This window comes from Heterocephalus glaber, unplaced genomic scaffold (assembly GCF_053883595.1).
Source record: "Heterocephalus glaber isolate CG9 unplaced genomic scaffold, H.glaber_assembly_v1.0 deba00001547, whole genome shotgun sequence".
Lineage (NCBI taxonomy): Eukaryota > Metazoa > Chordata > Mammalia > Rodentia > Bathyergidae > Heterocephalus > Heterocephalus glaber.
In genome coordinates this window covers 16,039,844-16,064,519 of record NW_028258340.1, presented here as the reverse complement: position 1 = coordinate 16,064,519, position 24,676 = coordinate 16,039,844, and the positions used below count along the sequence as shown (strand labels likewise).

Below are 24,676 nucleotides of genomic sequence, written 5' to 3'. Positions count from 1 at the left end.
TAACTGAGCTCGCTCTGTTTTTCCAATTTGAGTATTCACTGCTATGAATTTCCTTCATAAGATTGCTTTCATTGTGTCCCATAGATTGCAATATGTTGTATTGTCATTGTCATTTAATTGTAGGAACTGTCTGATTTCTTTAATTTCCTCTGTGACCCATTGGTTATTCAGAAGTGTGTTGTGCAGTTTCCATGTGTTTATGAAATTCCTGCAGTTTCTTTTGCTATCGATCTCCAATTCCATTGCACTATGGTCTGATAATATACAGGGGATAACTTCAATTCCTTTGCAGTTACTTAAACTTGTTCCATGAGAGAGTATGTGGTCTATTTTGGAGAATAACCCATGTGCAGCTGAAAAGAATGTGCATTCTGATTTTGTGGGGTGGAACACTCTGCAAACATCTGTTAAGTTCATTTGTTCAAGAGTTTGATTGAGGGGCCAGGGATTCAGCTCGAGCAAGGACCTGAGTTCGATCCTCTGTACCAAAAGAAAAAAAAAAGAGTTTGATTGATTTCTAGTATTTCATTGTTTATTTTTTGTGTAGTTGATCTATCTGTTTGTGACAGTGGGGTATTGAGGTCCCCCACTACTATTGTATTAGTGTTTATATGATTTTTCATGTCCATTAGTATTTGTTTTATATAGTTGGATGCACTAGTATTTGGGGCATATATATTAATGATTGCCATCTCTTCCTCTTGGATTGTTCCCTTTACAAGGATGTAGTCTCCTTCTTCATCTCTTTTCATCAAAGGTGGTTTAAAATTCACTTGTTCTGCAAAGAGAATAGCTACTTCTGCTATTTTTTGCATCCCTAGTACATGGGGTATTGTTTTCCACCCTTTAACTTTCAGTCTATGAGTTTCTTTTTGAATGAAGTTTGTTTCTTGCATGGAGACTATTGTTGGGTCTTGCTTCTTGGCCCATTCTGCCAGTCTATTTCTTTTGATTGGCCAATTGAGACCATTAACATTGATGGTTATAACTGATATATATATATATATATATATATATATATATATATATAAATATATAGTGATTTATCCTTGTCATGACGTTTTCTTTTTTTTGGATTGTCCCCCTTTGCATTTAATTTCTTGTCATGCCTGATTTATTCATTCTGCAGGGCTTCCTGGTGTTGTGATCCTCCTTGTCTTTTCCTATGATATTGTTTAAAATTTTTTGGAGTGTTGGTTTGGTATTCATGAAGTTCCTAATGTGCTCTTTATTATGAAAGTATCTTATTTCTCCATCAGTTTTGGAAGATAGTTTTGCAGGGTACATCAATCTGGGTTGGAGGCTGTTTTCCTTTAGGGCTTGAAATACATTATTCCACACTCTTCTTGACTTGTGGGTTTGTGTTGAGAAGTCTTCTGGGCTTTACTTTACATGTGGTTTGTTTCTTTTCTCTAACTGCTTGTAGAATTTTGTTCTTCTTTTGGGTGTCTGGCATCTTAACTATTATATGCCTATGTGTGTATTTTTTTTTTGATCACATCTAGTTGGAGTCCTGTATGTTTTGCTTATCTCTATGTCAATTTCTTTTCCGCTATTTTGAAGTTTTCTGCCATTACTTCTGTAAACAGTGTTTTTATGTCTCCTGCACTCTCTCCTGTTTCTTCATTGACCCCAATCAGTCTGATGTTATTCTTCTTTGAATTGTCTAGCAGCTGCTGGAATCATTTCTCATTGTCCCTTACTATTTTTAAGATTTTTTTTTCCTGGTCACTAACTGCATCCTATCTTCTAAATCTGAAATTCTATTCTCACATTGGCTCATTCTGCTGTCCAAACTTTCAATGGAGTTTTTAGTCTTCTGGAAATCTGTTTGCATCTGTTTTATGTATTCTATTTGTTTCCTATGTTGGGATTCCATCATGTTCCTTAGCTCCTCTATTTTTTTTTTAATCTGTGTCTGTTCTAGATTAATCATGTCTTGTACTATTGGCACAATCTCTGCTGTTATCTGAGAAATTATTTCTGATTTCATTTTTTCCAGGTCCTCTTTCATTGCCAGTTCAATGAGTCCAGGTGTTTGAGTATCAGATTGTTCCATCTCATTTCCCTTTGGCATTGCTTTAGGTGATCTGGAAGTCTGGTTTTGAGACTTATTTACATGTCTTCTCATTTGAACAGATGCAGCCTTCTGTGTCTTTGTTGAGGCAACTTTTTGCTTACCCAGTGGTCTTGAATTCTCAGTGAGCCATGGAGCAGCCTTTATTCTGCTGCTCACCAGTACACTAATTCCTGCTTTCAGAGTGGTGGCCTTCTGGATCCCTGAGCTGATCTGTTGTCTGGGCCAGCTGTTGGCTGGGGCCTGTGCACACTTGGGATGGTATCTAGGTGTGCGTCTTGCTGGGGCTCCTATGTAACTATTGTGTGGGAGTGCCTTTGGTTGGGCGCTATGCACCCCAGTACCTGTTGTCTGCACAGGCTTTGGCTAGGGTCACCATCCACTTATCAGTGGTGTTGAGCAAGCCTCTGGGTATTGCTTGTGTGCCTGTACAGCTTCTCTCTAGGCAGGTCCCTGGCTGTGGCCGATGTTATGGCGGGCCTCTGGCAGAAGCCTGCACACCTGTTCACCTCCTCTCTGGGCCACCCTGGCCTGGTCGAGTGTGCAGGAGCCTCCTGTTTCATGGTGGACCCCAACTAGTATCCACCTGCAGCTTTGCCAGTCTGGCCCACACAGCTGCTCCCTGGGATCTGTACACACTCATTGATGGAATGGCGGGTCTCTGGCAGAAGCTTGCACATGCATGCAGCTCCTCTCTAGGAGAGCCCTGGTCTAGGTGGGTATGCAGGAGCCCAATCCAATATATATTTTAGAAAGCACCCTGGTTATAGTGTGGAAAATTGAATTATTGGGATGAGGAAATTGATCATCCATTTTAAAACAATTACAGAAATCCAGGCAGGAACTCATTGTGGCTAAAGCCAAGGTCACATCAGAGCAGTAATGTGAAGAGAAAACTCATTGATTACAATTTAAAACCTGAGACATTTGGTGTGTGATGTTGTCTTTGAATGAACTAGAGAAAGTGGGTGAAGCACTGGTCAGAATAAGTGTTTTGTTTTATTTTATTTTAATTATTTCATAGTGCTGGAGGTCAAACTCAGCCCTTCTACATGCTAGGTAAGAGCTCTATAACTGAACAATGTCCTCAATTCCTGGAAGATAGTTTTATTTTGTTTTTATTTTTATATGGTTATTTTTTGTTAGTACATGTTTGCAATACATAGTGCCTATATTCATCTTAGGGAATAGGTATATATTCTTAACATATCTTAATTCTTTTTATTTCCTTTCCTCTTCTCTCCCTCCCACCTTTCTCCATCTCTCAAATCCCTTCTCATTTGCAAAAGATCTGTCTCCTTTTATCCAAATAAATCAGGCACACAAGCTTAAATATCACATAACTTGTCTTATACAAGAAACCCAAAATACGAATAATTTAAAAAACAAAATAAAAGACAGATGTCTATTTTTAAGTCTGAACATACTGATTTTGAGTAGCTCTGTGACTCCACTGGGGATAATCAATAGGGAGGAGGATAGAAATCTAGACCAAGAAATGATTTTCTTTGGAGATAAAGATTTGGGTGTCATCATTAAGAGTTGTTAAGGCTGTAGATTTGGATGAGATCAGGGAAAATATGTTGATTGAGAATTAAGTTTGAAATTCAACACTAAAAATATTAATAAAGGAAAAGCAACCTCTCCAGCAAATTAAGATGGTGATAGAGAGATGTAAGAGGTTAATGAGAATGGTAGAATATTGCAGAAGCCAATTGAGAAGAGCTTTTCCCAGTAGGAGGGACTGATTAACAACTGATCTACAGAGTGTTATGATGAGGCCTGAAGTGACTTGGGCCTTGACTAAAATCAGTTTCAGTTGAAGGATGTGGCATGAGCCAATTTATATGAGGTTGGGATAGCTTTGTGAGATATGGAAATAGATTAAATATAGAAGAATCTTCTAAAGAAGCTCAGCTTTCAGGGTAAAAATAAGTTTGGTAGAGGATACAAACCAATTGTAGAATATCCTATTTGGTAATACAGGTACCAAATACCTGTACAGGTAGAGGTACTTGGTACTTGAAGAATAAATTAATCTAACCCAGTCAGACCACCTGAACCCACAAAAACAATCAAAGGCTTTTCTCTACCAGACATTTGTCACTTTGAGCATTAGTTGGGGTGTCAGTGGGCATTTTCTCCTCAAAGGTAATACTGTATCAGTTACTATTATATTTCAGGACATGAAAATTGGGAACAAATGCTCTCAAGTTAATAATATTTTATTCATCTGGCTCCAGAGAAGTGGCTAAATATGCAGGGTTTATACTTTGAAAAATTGGGGTTCTATTCCCAGCATCTCTTCAGGGCAGTTGTGCTCCCTACGAACAAAATACTGAGCCTATTAAAGCCTGAGGTTTTTCATTGGTAAATCAGAGCTGTAACAATAGCTCTTTTAGAGAATAGAGGAAAATAAATGCAGTAATAATTGTATTGCCCGGTGTGGTTTTTTTTTTTTTTTTTTTTTTTGGTACCGGGGATTGAACTCTGGACCTTGCGCTTGCGGGGCAGGCAGCAGAACCACTGAGCTAAATCCCCAGTCCCCAGTGTATTTTTTTTTAATCTTAAGACTACATTAAAATTACCTAGACAGCTCCTTAAACTACCACCCCCAGAAACTGTAATTTACTAGGTCTGTGGGAAAGCCTGAGATTTTCCAGTTCTAACAAGTTTCTATGTGATGCTGCTGGTCTAAATCATACTCTGAGAAACATGGCTTTAGCTCATTGATGGTCACATCATAAAAATCCAATACATATAAATATTAGTGTTTCTTGGATGGTGGCAGCCTGAGGCTGTTCACAGCAAGATGATCTCCTAGAATCCTGAAAAGAGAAAGGCCTGCAGTATTTTCATCAAAGTCTGCTGAATTTCTCCCTTAATACTTCTTCCTGCTTTCTTATATCAGCACAATACCCCTACTCCTCCAATCACTTGTGCAATTACCTGACTCTTGCACTTTCTTTACTTTTTAGGGGGGAGGCATTCTATCAAATCTATTTTGTATTAGTATATGTTTGTTTGCATTATATAATGTTTATGTTCCTTGTGTGGAGTTGGTACATGTGCATAACACATCTTAATTCATTTTATCATCTCCTTTCCCTTTACTCCCTTGTTCCTTCATCGTGTTTCATTGATCCCCTTTCAATTTGAGAATGATCTAATGAACTTTTTTTTTCATAAAAATAACCTATAAGATTTTATTAGCAAACATACCAGGTAAAGAAGGGTTCCTGCAAAGAAACTGCAGGAGAATAATGATAACTTAACAAAAAAAGCCTTCAGCACTGCAGAACACAGCCCCAGGCTTGATGCATCACTTCATGTACTTGTCCTGCTAGTCAGCCAGGATCTTGGCTGAGGACTTGGTGTCATAGAAGAGCTCGCTAATTTCCTCCATGTGCTCCTTCTCAATGCTGTCCTTCCCATTGATCTTGGCCAGCAGGTTGGCGGGGGTCAGCACCTGCACCGAGTACCTCAGCGTGATCTTGGTGCCAATCTCGCCCAGGTGGTTCAGTGCCTCCTCACTGATGTTGATCCCCTCTGTCTGGGCTTGGATCTTAATAATCTGCTCAATCTCCTGCGGCGTGTACAGCATGGTCCCGATGATCATCACATGGTCCAGCAGGTCAAGAGGGATGCCGTGCAGGGAGGTGATGGCCTCGGTGCCCCTGATGACACAATTGCCATGGTTGGACGCAAAGATGACAATGGGGGCGATGGAAGATTCCAGAGCGCGGTGAAGGTAGGTGAAGCACTCGATGTCCAGTATGTGGACCTCGTCGACAAATAGCCCACCTGGGACCAGCTCAGCAATGCCCTGATCGACGTATTTGTTCACCACCTTGTTGATCTCGCCTCGAAGTTTGTCTGTGATTTCTGTCTTCTTCGGCTTCATCAGTTGGCCCATCATTGACAGGATGTCCTGGCCGCCCTGGGGCCGTGCATTGGCCACATCCAAGCCATGCAAGGTCACATCCTGGATGATTTCCTTCTTCTTGTGCACGTCCCCCTTTGGCAAGGGCACATACTCTTCAGCCTCAGGTCGAATTCTGTGGCATAGGTGTCACACCTGCCTTGCCTCTTCACAGCCCTGCTGTTGGCTTCCATGTAAATCACATCTCCAGCTTCCACTCGCTCTTTCTGCAAACTTTCAAAGATGCTGGGGTCCAGCTTCAGCTGCTTGGTGCCTTTGGCAGTCTTGAGCCCTATGATCACGTGGCTGATGGTTTTGCCATACCCTCCCATGGGGTTCTCAGTCTCACACGGTGTTAGTTCAGTCACTTCTCCTTCATAGACCTCCTTGGTCTCCTTTATCTGAAGCCCAATGGCCCTGCAGAAGTTCTCCATCAGCACCTCCTCCGTCTTCTTTATCTCCGTCGAGTAGACCTCGCTCCCCACCATCGGGCAGAAAGGGACCTTACTCCCCAGCTCCTGAGCAATGGCCAGAGCTAGAGCTGTCTTGCCAGTTCCGGGAGGTCCTGCCAACAGGACAGCTCTTCCGGCAATTTTCTTGCTTTTGATTAATTCTACTATGACGCCGCATGCCTCTCTCGCGTTCTCCTGGCCCACGAGCCCCGAGGCCGCCTGCTTGGCCAGGCCACTTTCGTCCAGCCCCAGCCCCTTCATGTGGCTGTGGGAGGCGATCCTCTGTGTCTTCGTGGTGCTCTTCACTTCCTCTATCTTCATTTTACAGGTCCTGGGAGCCGAAACCAGCGTGGATTTTTTTTTTTTTTACCAATTCATTTTATTATACTCTGAATAGAGATGAATAGAGAATAGGCATTCTATCAAATCTATTTTGTATTAGTATATGTTTGTTTGCATTATATAATGTTTACATTCCTTGTGTGGAGTTGGTACATGTGCATAACACATCTTAATTCATTTTATCATCTCCTTTCCCATTACTCCCTTGTTCCTTCATCGTGCTTCATTGATCCCCTTCCAATTTGAGAATGATCTTTCTACTTCCTATTATCTATGTGTTATTTTGCTCTTTATTTATGAGTTTCTCATATAAGAGAATCCATGCTATATTTAAGCTTGTGCATCTGATTTATTTCACTTAACATTATGATCTCAGGGTACATGCATTTTCCTACAACTGACTCAAATTTATCCTTCGTTATGGTACAGTAGTGCTTCATTGTGTATAAATACAATGGTACCTTGGTTAACAAATACTTTTGCTTGCAAACAATTTGGTTCTCAAATGGAAGCATTTGGCAAAATTGTGTTTTTGTTTGTGAATTGTGCATCAGGTGATGAACAAGACAGTGACCATCTTTTTGCAGAAACACAAATGAGTCCACTTTCCCCAGAATTGTGGAATTAAATAAGTTTGGAAACAGAGGTACCACTGTACCACATTTTATCCATACATCTTTTGCTGGACATTTAGGCTTTTTCCAAGATTAGCTATTACGAATTGTGCTGCTATAAACAAGGGATTGCATTTATCATTGTAATATGATGACTTTAACTCTTTTGGGAACATACCCAGAAGTGGAATAGCTAGGTTAAATGGAACTTATATTTTTAGTTTCTTGAGAAATCTCCATAATGTTTTCCATAATGGTTGTACTCTTGTTATTCACTAACTCATTCATGCATTCAGTTGTTATAAAGCTCTGTTACAGTACTCACGTAATGCTTTTCCCCTGTTACTTTTGCTGGGATTTCATAAGTATTAGAATTGTTTATAGCAACATATCCCTTTGCAGCATCTTGCAATCGACCTTTCCATCATTATGGAATCTCTGACAATGAGAGTACCTCAGAACCATGTCGTCCTCTATTGATGTATTATTGTACTGATGAAATTTTGCCTTTCTCACTCTATGTTACAAGAAAGCAAGCTTGTGGGTGCCGGGGCTTATAAAACAACCACTAAAGGCTGCAAGCAACCACAGTTACTGACACATGTGTAAGTACATATTGATCAAATTAGGACTTTCTTAGCTCAGTAACACTTCTAACAGTATTCTGGGAAAACTTCATATATAAATGGTATAAATCAAGAATTTTTATTCAGATTGAACAGATTCCAGATAAGATTATTTCGAAGCTTCTAAAATTCAAAATTCAAAATCATATTATCCTTTTAAGACACAAAAAATGTTCTCCTTTTTTTCTTCAGTTCTATCAGCCTTGCCTAGGAAAGACTTTGTAAAAGCCACAACCCCAGACCACAGAAGTTAGTTCAGATACCTCTGTTTGTGGTACAGGCTGAAAGGTGGGTTTGCTTTTAAACTTTGAGTTGCATAACAACATTTTTTTGCAGAAGCTTGACTAGATAAAAAGAGAGAAAAAAATGTACAGTTTCTAAGGCTAAAGCTATTTTAGTGGAGGCTGAATGCTGCGTACATTGTAAAAATGTTTGAAGACAATGCATGCATAGAAAGTCGAGACAAAATTCTACATATTTCTGTAAGCAGGAGAGTGCAGAAAGCTTCCTGGTCAATTCTGACATGCCAGAGTTTTTTCTCATGCTCTTTCTGACTTTATACTGTATTTCCAATAGTGCTGCAGGCATAAACTGCTCTGCTGACCTATATAAATTTAGATAATTTGGGTTCTCAAACTTCATGTAAATGAAAAAATAAAGATTCTTTATCTTCTATTCAGTAATAAGTTTATGAAATTCATCAATGTTGTTGCAAATAATAGGTCTTTTTTATTATCAACTAATATTGCATTGTATGAATATACTGCATTTTTAATCTATTCACATTCTGAGGAACACTTAAATTGCTTTGGGTTTTGCTATTATGTAAAACACTATTATAAACAAACTTTCACCCATTATCATGGTAGCCATATGTAATAATTTATCTGGTCTACATACTTATGAGAGAATCTGCTGAGTCATATAGAAGATATAAATTTAGCATTATTAGTTGTTGCCAAACATTAACTTGCACTTGAACCAATATTTGACAGTAGCAAATGATCCACATACTCTCCCTGACAATTGGTATTGCTGGTTTACAATATTTCAGCTATTCAAATTGTGTGTTATTTTCTTGCATTTTTATTACATTTCCTCGATTACTACTGAAGTTGGGCAGCTAGTAATGAGCTTTTATAGCATTTTTCAATCTTCTCTTTTATTAAGTTTCTGTCCAATAATTTTGCCTATTTAAATAAATGGGTTGCCTGCCATTATTATTGACACAATAATATATCATAGATACAAATTCTTTAGCAGATAAAAGTATTGTGAATATTTTTCTCCCATGCTTGAGGTTTTCCTTTTCACTGTTATTAGTGTATTACAATGGAAAAAGTCTTTAATTTGAGTGAAGTTCAATTTATCAATGTTTTATTTTATATTTAGTACTTATTTGGCCTTAATTATGAAATCTTTGCTGCATGTCACTGGTGGATGATTATATATATGCCTGGAGACTGCACACTAGATGTGACCACTCATAGACCAATGGTCACAGCCATATCCTACTTGACTGTGTTCACTTAATTACTGTGGGAAGAGGCTATGGCTACATTCTGTTCTTTTTTTATCCTTTTTCAGAGACTCATAATGGAGACTGTAAACTGTCTCAGTTAAAATAATCTTTATATAAGTATCTATTTATCTCTCTATCTCTCTATCTATTTAACATGTATCTCTCTAATTTCCAATGATACATGAGCAAGATGTGGCTACCAGGAAAATTACTAAATGAGGAGAAACTCAGTTAATAAATAATCTTTTGCTTGGGCTTTGGAGCCCATTTCATGACCACATCATAATTTGGAGGATGGAAGCTGAAAATGAAAGATATCAGGGAATTCTGAGTTATTATTGGTATTGAAACTAATTTATACTGCCTTTGAGAGTGATATTAAACTACCATCCTGTTTAATCTCTATTATCTAGGTTTCTTTGGCCAATACCCAGACTTAGATTCAGTCATGTAACCTGGTAGAGAAAGGAGCTCAAAATCATAGCTTGTTTTTCTCTCTTTATCAAAGTACAAGTGAAAGTGAAGATTTTCCTGTAGCTAGGCCCATGAGTAATGCTATGAATTTTGTTTTGTTTTAAAGGTATGTTATAACATAGAAAAAGTCTTTCAAAGGTATATTTTTCATGATGATAGATGGTGAGATACAAGAATTTTTTTAGAAAATAATATTTATCAAAGTATTTCATTTTCAAAAAGAAGTGCAAATATCTATCCTGTAAGGATTAAAGAACAAGAATTGCTGCTATGACTATCAAGTAAAGATCTCTTTTCAGGGCCGCGGATTTAGCTCAGTGGTTCTGCCGCCTGCCTCGCAAGCACAAGGACCCGAGTTCAATCCCTGGTACCAAAAAAAAAAAGTTAGTCTTTTTCAGTTAGTCTTTTTATGCCATCTTTCAGAACAAATGGTAAAATAATATGAAACTACAGTGTTGTTAATGAACAAAAATAGTCAGTGACATTTGTTAAAGCATAGTAAGTCCAAATTAATTCTAGGCCATCATGATATGTATTGATATGACTTCAACAGGATCTTGCCATGGAGGAGAGATTGGGCTCATCTCTGAAAACAGCAGTGACAAGTGAGAATTTGTAGCCAGGGAGCAGAGTGGAGGCCATTGGATGGAAAATAACCAACAGGAAATATCAAAGGTAAAAAAGATTCTGAACTGACGTAATAATGTTCTTGGTAAAGACAGGACAGGGTGATCAAACATCACCTGGAGGATGATGAATTATGTGGAACCTTATTAGATATCAAGGGTAATCATTTATTGAGGATGGGCAAAAAAGACATAAAGAGATTCTTTACTAAATCTGGACTTCAAAAGGCAATGCACAGACGGTCCTAGAAATTTCAGAAGCCAGACTAAGCAATCAAACTCTTTCAGCACTAGCATAGTTAATAAAGGTTATTGCAGTGTACTTAGACAATGTATTTATAAAAAAATCTTTTGTAAAATTACAATCTCTTAGAAAATGATGTGTTACTTATTAAAACCAGTTACTTGGTGACATGAGTTTCAGAAACACCGAGGTTAAACTGAGGTAAACAAGAATTGTTCTACTATAGAAAATTTTAAGGCTTGAGTTGCAATTCTCCAAAGAAGAAAAACAATTGTCACATTCTAATAATTTGTTTTTCATTCAGCGTCTTATGGGATCAATGTTCTTTAAAATTTAACTTTTGGAAATGCTAACCTAGCCTCATCCATTACATAAATTATACATTTAAGAGAATGCTGGCTCTAAATACTTTAACTTGCTATCAAGGCAGAAATTTAAAAACAAATTTGCGCTTGTTATGTTATTCTCTTTTAAATCCAAGAAAAGAACTGTTAAGTTGAAAGTTATTTTGCTTGGGGACACTTACAAAGATATATACACAGTCCATAGAAATTTGCATGGAATTATGTTTGAAAATGGATACATCTTTTAGTTTATTAATGCACAGATCATAGAATGCATATTTCAAGTGGTGGAAACTGAATTATTTAATATTCAAAGTGATATACTTTAAAGAAGGTTGCCTCAATCTGTCATACTGCATGAGTAACCTTTCGTATACTTCTAGGTTAACACACGGTGGTAGTGACACTGTAGGCATATTTGATTGATCAGCATATGTCAAGTAATTGATATTCTGATAGTCTCCCAGATGTCTTCTTCACCGTGTTGTTTTTACAGTGGTTTGAAGAAGTAGCAGAGGTACCAGGACTGAGACACTACAGAAGACAATTAGATAGTAGGAAGTTGTGCCATCATGCAATTTTGTACTTCTTTACTACAAAATCAGAAGTGAGTGACACCTGTATGTCAGCAAAAATTCTTCAATGTGTAAATGACAGCTTTTAATTCACTCCTATGTTCCTTCTAGAGGTTTTCGGGGAAACCATTAAAGTAGAATGCACATTTTCCTGTAGCTAAGGGTCAACTAGATATAAAACATTATATCAGCCATAGCTTCAGAGCTATTTTCTCTTTAGAGTTCCAAGTGTCTTTTTATTTAACACCCCTCCCGATAGCTTTAACCCAAAGATCCCTATTCATTTGCCAAAGCTTGGTCAATATTTATATTTATGAAAGCTTATTCCTTGAGTTTAAGCACCTCTCTTTTTAAAGAAAGATACAGCTTCGGATAGCAACTATAGATATCTTGACACTGTAAGAATACACATTATCAAAGTTTTGATTATTGGCCATATAAATTAATGGTAAAGTATTCATGTTCAGTATTAGCTGAAGATTTTTTGTCTTGGCAAAAGCTGGTCATATTCCAGAAATTAAAGAATCGATTCTTTAAAATGCAAGAACTCTGGATTTAGCAGCCTGTTTTTCATGATGAATAATCATGAGCTATTGGCTATAAATGGCACAACAGAAGGAATTGAATTAATATTGAATAAGTTCTCAATCCTTGATCCAGCCCATATTCTTGAATACATATATTTATTTAAGATCACTTTGTGCATTTAACACTCATTTATGCATATGTCGATAGCAACTGAATAATGGACAACAATTTTTGCTTCTTACTTTAAGAATCCTTTGCTGCAATTTTCATAAAAGTAGCAACTTCTTTTCCCAGTGTACATTAAGCTTGATAATAATAAATATGAAGCTTTAATGTGCCAATATACTTGCAATTGTCAATAAACACATGACATATCATCACTAACAGGCAGATTGGAAATTATGGAATCATTCCACCATCTGTGCCATGCAGACTCTAGTTTTGGAACTCTTACTTGAAACAGAAAGTTTACATCTGAGCACAGGAGGACATTGCACATCAAGTTCTTTTGATTTTATATTGTGATTTCTTCTTAGTAATATAATTATATTTAGAGTGTTTCCCTTATTGTTAAATATATATGCATATGTTTTAGTGAAAAATATCAATACTTCATTTTGGAATAGAAATCAAATTACAAAAAGCTAATAATACAGAAATAAACCACACAACTCTGGCTACCAGAGATTCTGCCAAGTCCATAATAATTGACATTTAAAAAAGAAAAAAAAAACAAGAAAAAGAATGTGTTATCAAGAGAGTAAACTATGTATACAGTTGTGGATGAACGTTTTTTGGAGACAGGGTCTTTTTATGTAGTCCATCCTGGCCTTGAACTTACTATGGAACCCAGGCTGGCCTGGAACACATGATGAGCCGCTCAGGTGCTGATATTACAGGTGTGTGCCACCATGTCCAGCTGAGGATGATTTTAAAAGGACCTAAAGAAACCTAAAATTTTAATTCCAAAAAATTACTAAATGCTGAGCTATTGAGAGCAGAATGTAAGAGAATTGATATTTTTTAACTCTTCCTAAGGGAAGGACAGGATGAAAATCTTAACATAGGCCAAATAGGCTTTAGGGGATGAGCACTTACCTAATTTTTCAGTATTGTTCCCCAACCAATGTACAGAACTGAATTCAATATCAAAGGCAATACCGATATCTCTCTGACTACTCAAGAGTTACAGTGCAACCTTAGATTTCTCAGTGCTGACTCTGTCCATCCTACGTTTTACAATCACTTGGAAATCATTACAATATAAGCCATGCCCGTGTTCCACACCATACTAATTGAATCTGAATCTTTATGCTGGGTCTTGGGCATATGGTTGAAAATCATAATACTAGATGACCCACTACTACATATACACAGACACATTTTCAACTACATGTAGTAGTATGAAGTTTCTGCTTCATGTACTAGTTCTTGTTCTGTCTACACTCCTAAACACATGTGGAAAAGCAGATTCTACTTATTCAATTTTTTCCTGTTTTATTTAAAGAGCATCACCAAGATAAAAAAAAAAAGCATGTGAGTAGGTCACCAATTGATTTCTTTACAAACTATTCAATATATGCAGAAATAATTGCCTTAAATATCTGTGTATATATTTATTATATGATATTTATTTTATCTAACTCAAATCTGCCTTAGTGGGACATGTTTATATAGTGAGAGTTTACTGGGGAACAAAAAATTTGATAATTTTGACAAAACACATTGGTGATTGATTTCCTGATGTATCAACTCACTCATTATTCATATAATATTATCTGTAAAATGATTTTATTATGTCTTTTATAAACAGAAGGTAAAATTTGCCAATAAACTATGAACTAAAGACAACGAAACTTCAGCAAAAATGCTACTCTCTATAATGATAAAAAGAAGCATTTTCTTTTATCAGTAGACCTTTCTGAAAGAAAAAAAATACACGCAAGGTCTGTCACACTGGAAATCCTTTCTTTTTCATTTTATTACTTGTCTCCCTCTCTGTTTTATTTATGAAAACTCTTTGAACATATATAGCAATATATAATTAGACTTTTTTCAACTAAAACTTTTACAACTACAGGATGTCATCAATTCAGTCACAATAGAACACCACCTAAAACAAAGGATCAAAATATATAAAAATGTAAACAGATATAAACAGAAGTATACTAAATAATGCTCATTTCATAGTTCATTTATTTAAGTTATATTGAATTGTTAGCTACCACTCTATAAATTAGGAATTGAAAAGCTAATAAGCAAAAGTTTATCCCCCTAAAGAGCTCACAGGGTGTTGGATATGATAGGCTTGCATACAGATAATTATACTAAAATAGAAAAATGCTAACATGCAGCAGAGGAGGCAAAAAATATTTGTCTTACACTCAGTGGTCAGAGAAGGTTTTACAAAAGAGGTAATAAAGTAAATTTGAGCTTATCTATACTCAACACTCTCCATCTATATTCTATAAAATATAGGATTTTGTATATTAAACCTTAAAATTATTACAACAGTCACAATAATGTACAATCATATACAGATTCCAAATCTGTAGGAAGTGATGCCTTATGTTCAAATATGATCGTTACTATTTGGTCTTATAGTACTGTACTCAGAACTTTCAAATATTTGATATATCACGAACATGGCATACATATCTCCAAAATAAGAATTAACTTATTTTGGGGTATAGTTTTCACTTTAAAATACAGATTTATTTTAATAAGACAAGACTTGATTTAAGTATATTTAAGTAATGTATAGCAACTTTCATTTATTTATTAACAAATGATGTGTTTTATCAAGTAGAAAATGTGTTTTGCATCATTTTGGACATTACAATGAAAGCACAAAATGTATGTGCTGCCCACTGGCACCAGAGATTTTGAGCTGCCTTCACAATTGGCTTTTCATTGCATAAAGAACATCCATTATGTGCTCGAGATTCCTATGCCAGCAGGCTTACAATGCTAGACGACCATTGTTTATAACTTCACTTCTTGCCAAGCATTTCAGTTATGTTTTCTTTGATTATGTAAAGGGCCAAGGCTGTTTTAAGTGAAAAAGGTAGCCATCCTCACCCAGCAATCTGATGGATATTATAATGTCTGCATACTATTCTGCAATGAGAATGTAGGCCCCCTTGACCTGTCCTGAAGTTCCTCAAAATGACAACTCTGTGTTAGACAAAATTGTCTTAACATGATATTTCCTCCAATATAGTAACTAAGTGCTCTGTGGATGAGAAAGAAGTGCAGTACTTCTTATTCTCCTCTAAGAGAAAGCTGCCATTATTTCATGAATTGAAGCAAGTAAATTTTATAGTATAAGGGCTTATGGATCCAAGGAAATTTAAGCAAAATAAAAAACCTAAAACAAGTTTCAGAGGGTTGGATGGCAGGAAGGGTAGGCAACTAAGTACAAGATAAGGCTGGGATAATGTTCTGGAAAAGAAAAAAATAGTATGTTGGGAAGCTGAAATAAAATGCTTTAAGACACCAAAGGTACCAGCAATATAGTGTAAGACTCAGCTCATGCATTTTATATTTTATTGTATTTTTAAATTTTGTCTATTTTATTGTAGAATTTTGGAAGGACTTCATACTAGATGGGAAAACAAAGGTAGCAAATAATTGATGTAGGAAAGAGTCATGGTTGTAGTATTATAAGTTTTCTGGGTGATTTTAATGAACAACTAGGAGTAAGAATGTTGTACCTGGAAATTGGCAGTGACAGTAGAGTAGATATTGTACCTGGACATGGAAGTGTGGAGAGTCACATTTATGGACTAAGAACTAGGTATCTAACACCATCCTATTTCATTTCACTTACAAATTCAGGGGAAGAAACGTGGTATTATTCAAAATGAACTTCACTCAGGATCCTTCAGCAAAACCACAGTGTGTGGATATGTGCTTGCTTTTTTTCCATGCTCTTTCTGTTTATCTCTGAAGCCAGTTCATGATATTCCAACTCTGTTGATAACACTTCAAATATGTAGGGTATAAATCGCAATGTGAAGCAAGTCACAAAGTGTATAGGGAGGCTCAGGGAAAATAAATCAAAGGTAGTTCACTTATCTCCAGAAAGTTAAAGATTATTTTTTCATTGGTTAAAGATTTTTGAAACAATTGGAAAGGTTGTGCTAAATATCATCTTCTTCCTGAAGCTTTTCCCCTTGTGAATAGATTACAAGAGTAGTTGAACCTTATCTTGTTACACTTCCAATCCTTTTCTAATAAGTATGTGAATGGGCGCTATACATACAAAGTTTTATACTTATAACTTTAAACCAGTAAGGTTGTATTTTACTCAATAAGAGTCTTCTCAGAGTTGAGGCTATCTTTATAGGTGTTTAAAAAGTAATATTATTTTATGTAAACTAATGAAAATGTCCTTGCTAATTGCTTTATACATTGCTTGGCAAAGCAAAGCATTTGCAGTTGAGTAGCTACTCGGTACTATTAACTACTCTATTGCTACAGTTTCTGTTTTCTCATCACTTCCAGGGAGGTCATCTGGTTATATATTTTGTCCCTCATAGTGTTTTAGTTTTAATTTGTACACTAAAAACCATAATGGTAAAATGGATATTTTGCAGGTTAGGTTCAGAAAAAAGAGTAGTTTCCCAACAAAGTACATGTTGATTTTAGTGCCTTTTAAATAGCTTGATAGCGCAATAAAATAAAAAATAATTGTACTGATTTACAAGTCATCTCTAGTGTCATTGTTTTGATTTTTCAACCAGAATCAATGTTCACAACCAAAACATACTTTTCTATTTTCCTGAATTCCTTCAAGCAAAACATAATTCTATAATGACCAATTATAACCTAACACCTGCTGCTATGAAGAGGATCTTGTCAGAATTGATCTAAATGGAAGAACAACAGTTTTCCTTGATTTGAGGAAAATAAGCAATAGATTAACTCCATTCTATAGCAAGATAACCAAGAAACTTATTCCAAGGTAGACAACAAGACAATTAGGATTTAATAGAATTAGACTTTTTTTTTAATTTTTAAAATTTTATTTTATTAATTTTTATTTTTATTAGAACATGTTTCCAATACATGATGATTATATTCTTTGTGAGATGTTGGTACATGTATATAACACATCTTAACTCTTTTTCTTCCCCTCTCCCTCTCATCCTTCCCCCCTCCCTCCATCTACTGGTTCCCTTCCCATTTACAAAAGATTTAATTTATTAAAGTAAAAGACACATTGCCATTAATCAAAATATTCACCCTTACTTTGAATACATTTATCCATCATTCTTGCTGCCTTTTACCATCACTTGAAAAAAAGTTTTACTTTGGGCTAAGTATTACGGTTAAAGATTCTAAGAAAAACACTGAAATTCCTAGATAACTTTCAGCCAATATTTCATTAAAATAAATCCATCCATAAAGGTCTTTCTCTACTATAATATTATATCTTCCTATTTTCCTTATGATACAAAAATTCTGCTCTAGCTGAAAGGTAGATAAATTGAATAGAAGTGCATTTGAGCTACAGCCATATTGACAATTTTGTGGATCTACATTGCCAGGAAATCTTGCTCAAAATTATGCAAGGATAATTATATCAACAGAATGGAGAAAAAAAAATCTTGGCATAATATCAAAAATGTTGGGGGAAGGAATAGGTTGCTGGAAAAGCACTGCTAGCAGATTGCCTAGAAAGGAAAATGAAGCCATTTTATCATGTTAAAACCTCATCTAAATATTGAAATAAATGATAATTTACATCCAGAGTAAACAGATATATTTAAGTATATTTTAATATGTCATTATATACACCTATGATTAGTATGTGTCTATATACACATGAAAATCTACATACACACACCTGAACTTTAATTTATACATATAACACAACACATTATCACAGGAGAGTTCCCTACAGCATCCCTCACATCAGACTTTCCAGCAATTGCTGAATTAGCAAAATAATTTTCTCTATACAAAAGCTATGGATACAAGTCGTAGATGGATGCTTAATATAGAGAAAATTTTAAAGAAATTCTTAAGCTGGATGTGAATGCACATCCATATAATCCCAGCACTGTGGGATGCTGAGGCAGGAGGATCAAAAATTCAACCCCAGCCTGAGCAAATTAACAACCTAGAGAGCTCCTGTCTTAAAATTTAAAAAAAAAAGTGCTAGTGATATAGCTCAGTATGAAGGCCCTGTGTCCAATCCCTATAACTACAAAACTTTTACTAATAATTCCTGGATTACTATAAAATTTTCTTATTAAATAAATATATTTATTTGTATCAAATTATATAAAGAACACAAAAGGCAAAAGAAAAAAAAGAATATATTTTATTTAGAAATTTCAGGCACTGTATCTTGACTTTTATATGTGTACCTATATCTACATTTAAATCTATATCTATAATTTTCCCTTACTTCTCTAATAGAGAACTACCTAAGTACCCCCTTTCAAGCTTAGGAGTAAAGATCATAATTAATTTAAGGGGATGAGCATGGACATGGAAATGAAATGGTGAAAGCAAAAGCCAAATAAAAAGGAATGTGAAGGGCACACAGGGAATGGGGAAAAAATAAGAACAAAGATACATCATGTACAGGTACAAGTACCCAATGATAACTGTAAACCTATTGTATACCTAAAATGTACCAATAAAAGAATTTTTTAAAAAAGGAATGGACCCTTACTTTAGAGGAATAAACTAGTGAATGAGGAAAAATAAGTAAATAAAGTCTTTTATAAGCAGAGCATTTTTCTGGAAGAAATTGAGAATATCTATGTTGTTATTCTGCCCCTCCCACAAGCTCAATGATCTATACTACACAAAGAATGAGCACACAGAAAAACACACCATAACTGAACATGGAATATCAAGGACTGAGTATGACTTTCTTACTTACTAATAATGTGTTCTTGAACAAGTTGCTCAACCTTGTTTTGTGTCAGTATCCTTTTCAAGAAAATGAACATACAAATATCCAGGGCTAACTGGAGACTCAAATGCGATAATGTGTAGGAAAGAGTTTGGGATACTTTAAGATACTTTATTAATATGAAGTACCATACAAGTTACCCTGTACTATTATTATTAAATCACAGAATACAAATCCAAGATTTACGATACTTTAGCTGAGTTTAAGGAAGAATATATTCACTTGGAGCTCAATCACTATTGTGCGAGACACTACATATTATCTTATTTCAATTATTATGCTTTAATCTTAGACTCTAATTATATATCCAGTTATACTTACTCCATTAAGTGAATTTAAAAAGAAGTCACACTAAATAAAGGCCCTTTAAATTTTTTATGACACAGAGAGTTACCATAGACACACTCTATTTGCAATCTAACCCCAGTACAGTCAAATTCAATTAACTATTCAGACTGGCAAAGCATCTTTTACATTTTTCATAAAGATCCTAAGTGAAAAGGTTGTACTTATCTTTCAATTAAGTTATACATCTTTTAAAAATAGCTAATAGAGTGAAGCAAAGCCAGTGTCACAATCACAGATTGTATTCAATGCAATTTAGCAGACAAAAATGGAGCCAGCTAGATTATTTTAAAATGTGTTCATAGTGATTTTTCAATGCTGAAAAATCAACTGGATGGAACATTGAACAGAAAGTCCAAAGGCATGTGTTGTTTAAAAAATGTGGGCACAGAAAATTACATGGGGATTTCATCTAAACTCTCAGTTATAATTTAGAGATGTCCAAAAGTAATTCCTGAGAGATTCAGAATGTTTATCATCTATTTCAGAACATCAGAATCTCCTCCAGAACCCTTCTGAACCACCTGGAAATACATCATTGATTTAGGCACTGATAGAATGTAGCTATTTGACAAGTTAAAAGGTGATAAAGGTTCCAAGGTTCAGAGGTAGCTAGCCAGCCAGGCTATGAAGCAGCTCCGGGAAAGTTTTGTCAGTGTGAAGGGGAATGTGAGGTGACAACACTGTCTTTCAACCAAGTTCACTTGCCAACAATTAAACTACACAGCTATTTGCTATTATACTTATTTTAAAAATTAGACGGTATAATTTTTACCACGTCATGATATTTTTACTCCCACATTTACTTATTATTTGAATTTTAGTATTTACTGATTTACACTACCTTGCAATCATCTATATACTGATAGGTACTGTATGCCAATTTATATTCAAGAATCCTGTTTTGGCCAACAGTTATTACAGAAAAAAATTTTGAAATTACAGTATTATTTTTAAAATATTATTTATCAGTTTAAAATGGTATGTGTTATGTATATTTGAATGTATATATATGTGTGTGTGTATATATATACATACTTGTAGATATACACAAACACACACACACACACATACACACACGTATCTTTCACTTTAACCATTAGAGTCTTGTACCAAAATCTTCTGACCACCATATTTCCTGAAGAAAAAATGATGCTTATCTTCCGTTTAGCAATTATTCATTTTTTTTGGTAGATGGTTTAATACTTAAAACATGGCAAGAATATGGTAAGTAAACCTGGAAGAAATATCTTTAAGTGTAAAACTGAGAAGTATATAACAAATACATGCTTTTTCTTAATAATAGTTATTATTTATATGGTGTCTACTAAATATCACAATACAGTAATTTAGATGCTTAACTCACATTATCTTTCTTATAATTATATTTAAAACTAGGCACTAGCTTACTCATTTTACACAACTGCTAGAAAGTTTGGATATATGATAAAGCCTTTCTTTGCTTTTCCAAACCTCAGGAACCATGTCAAGCCATGACTTACATACTGTATGACTCTACAGAATTACAATCAATATTAAATTATAAAAATGAAGCTACTTCCCTAACTTACCTAGTATTAAACAAAATATTATTTTTGAAAATATTCCATTATTTACTTTTTAAAAAACTTTTCATCAGTTTTCCAAATATTTGGCTTATTTGGTTTGCTGATGTTTAACATTTAAGATTTTAGATGCCTTGGTATTGATATTGAGTAAATACATAAACCTTCCCTTAAGAAAATGCATGTATGTGTGTACATTTATCCAACATCTTGCATTTAGTGGCAAGGTATTCGAAAACATCTCAAGATAAACTTCAGGGTGGCCAAGTGTCCTGGTTTGCCTGGGACTAAGCAGGTTTCTGGGACACAGGACACACATTTTAAAACTGAAAAATTTTGAAATAAGCCAGGAAAAGTTGGTCACCCTAAAAATGTAACAATTATATAATGCATTAATAAATATTTTTACTAGAAGCTAAGGTTTTTGATTTTGTGGATTATAAATGAGAATATGGGACAAAACAAAACAAAGAAGGCTTTACAAGGTCAAAAACCTTCATTTTTAATTTTAGCACAAAAATGAGCTTTTAGTGACAAATTCTAGTGGTGTAAATAGAGGGGATTGTGTAAATTTTTATCAGTTTATGAGGCTATTTTATTACTGCTCAAATGTTGCAGGAAAGGAAAGCTTTGTTTTTATATGCTTCATTAAACTAAGAGATTCAGAATTATCTGAAAAAGTTTTAAACATAGATGTTATTGATGTCTCAAGTGGCTATTCCAGAAAAAGAACTTTGGTGAAAAATGGAACACAGCCAAATTGCTTCCTAACAACTTCATAAATTGACCATTTACTCTTGAAGAATAATTTATATTGGCTTAATTAGTTATGTATTAAATTACTGAGTCAATTTGTAGCTCTTACAAAGGTATAATTCACTATTTTACACTGATTATTTTCTAATTATAATTTTACTTAGTATAGTGTGAAGCTCCATCAGTATTATCATTCATTCTTAACACTATGATTGTTTCTAATGAAAAGCAAGCTTCAGCTACTCTTCTCTGTAAAATATGGTGTCTTTGATACAGGAACTAGAATGTGTTTACAACTCACAATCTCTCATTTTGAGGGTTGTGTCATCGTAAGTTTATATTATATCACAAATGGTAGCTAATATTAAAAAAACTCAATTTAGTTTATGTATTATTAATCAACAGTTCAGAAAATTCATTTTGTAAATCAATAATATGACAAATTGGCTAGAGTCTGTCCAATCAGATTTTACTCTCCCTTTAAATCGGATTTTCCTTATTCTCAGTATTTATTATTGAACTCAGATTGTAAATCTCAAGACAAAGCTCATCAATGGGCTGTCAGTTGCTGGTATTTTCAGAGACATTCCTTTTCCCTCTTTCTTATCATTCTCCAATTCCATATTCCTAGGTATAAGGTTCTTACACACATGGAGTTTACATAGACTATAACTACAAAACCCAGCCATTGTTTTTTTTTTTCTTAAATTCTTTTATTGGTGCATTGTAGGTATACAACACAATTACATTTCTCATTGGGAATTGTACCTTTACATAATGCATCTTGGTTCTTATTTTTTCCCCATTCCTTGCCCTCCCTTCACCCCCTCCACCCTTCCCTATTTACAAAGACTTTATTTCCATTTTTTCCATTTCTCAGCATTTTTCTTTTCCCTTCTTTCCTTTCTCCTGCCCCTCCCACTACCCCTACCCCTTTGGACCTTTTCTTCCTATTTTGCATTATTGATTATTCATTCTAATCATTGGTACACTGTAGGTATACAATATAATGACATTCATCATTGGAAATTTGCACCTTTACATAATCTCTCTTGGTTCTTATTTTTCACCCTTGCCCAGCCCTCCCTTCAACCCCTCCATTCCTCCCTATTTACAAAGATTTTGTTCCTATTTTTACATGTTCTCATATTAATCCCATACCCTTCTTTCATTTCTCCTACCCCTCCCACTTCCTTCCCCTTTGCCCCTTTTCTTCCTATTTCACATTACCTATTATACATTTTAGTCCTTATTTACACTTTCAGTTTCTCACACCAGAGAAACTATTCGGTATTTATACATGTGCGTCCTATTTATTTCACTGAAGAGTATTGCCTCAATGTGCATCCATTTAGCTATAAGTTTCTCTAATTTCTCATTTTTTATGGGTGAGTAGTACTCCATTTTATTTTTAAAAAACCACATTTTCTTGATCCAGTCTCCAGTTGATGGGCATTTGGGCTGTTTCCAAGTTTTAGCTATCACAAACTGTGCTGCTGTGAACATGGGTGCACATATATCACTGTGGTATGATTCGTTTAATTCTTTGGGGAAGATACCCAGCAGGGGAATAGTGGGCTCAAATGGGACTTCCAGTCCTAGTTCTTTGAGGTATCTCCATACTGATTTCCACAGTGGTTGCACCAGTCTACACTCCCACCAGCAATGGAGCAGGATTCCTCTTTCCCCACAGCCCTGCCAGCATTTGTTATTGGTTGATTTCATGATAGCAGCCATTCTTTCTGGTGTGAGGTGGAATCTCAGCATTGTTTTTATTTGCATCTCTCGAATGACCAGTGATGTTGAGCATTTTTTCATATATTTATTTGCTATTTCTACTTCCTTGTTTGAGAAATGTCTCTTCATTTCAGATGCCCATTTTCAGATTGGGTCTTTATATTTGGGAGGTCTGATCTTTTTAAGTTCTTTATAGATTTGAGATAGTAGACTTTTGTCTGAGGAAGAGCAGGTGAAGATTTTTTCCCACATTGTGGGTTGTCTCTTCACACTGCTGGTGGTTTCTTTTATTTTTTCAGTTCATTGTTGTGAACGGGAGGGAATTATAAGTTGCATGCATTTGGCATATTGTAAATTGATGAAGATATTTTTGCCAAGGTCATTTTTAGCTTGTTTACACCTGTACATAGTACTTACAACTGTTTTCATCATGTGTGTACCAAGAAATCTGTGCTACTTGATTTTTAATATAAGTTGCCTTCTTTGACCAAATCTTTCTACAGAAAAATGTTCTTTAGAGTATAAACTCACATAAGTGCATTGTCACAGAGAAGTATGTTAAAATTTTTTACCTTTCTCCAACAGAACCCTAAATTGCATAATTTCATATATCAAATAGTTGTAATTATCCTTATGGCAAGGAGTTTGCAAATGGGTAAAGAAAGTGATCTTTGCTGGTTGGCATGCTTGAATTGGTCATTTATAATTTAGCTGATTTGCATTTTTACCAATATTTTTTAAAGTATCACTTGTAAACTAAATACAGAAGCTCTTTTTTTTATCTCAATACTACTATGTAGTACTGGTGGACAACCTTAGAGAAATTAGATTTATTTTAGTATTCTAGTAGGTAATTAAATTTAAAAAGCATAGAATTAGAAGCCTGTTTTGGGAGTAAGTTAATCATCTTTGATATCCTGATATGTGGATGCATCAGATGGAAAAATTTCATTACTAAAGCACTCTGTTAAAGAGCTGGTGTATTCAGGA

At 35.0% G+C, this 24,676-nt stretch overlaps 1 protein-coding gene and 1 pseudogene across 11 annotated transcripts in view; both read right to left on the bottom strand.

Moving 5' to 3' along the window:
- The window catches only part of Dmd (dystrophin), a 2,486,572-nt gene that overhangs the window by 1,900,528 nt on the left and 561,368 nt on the right, over nt 1–24,676 (bottom strand). The window lies entirely within an intron of this gene.
- Nucleotides 1,053–23,056, bottom strand: LOC147824357 (ruvB-like 1 pseudogene; annotated as a pseudogene). Its single transcript, XR_015442444.1, has one exon. The product of XR_015442444.1 is annotated as a ruvB-like 1 pseudogene (transcript).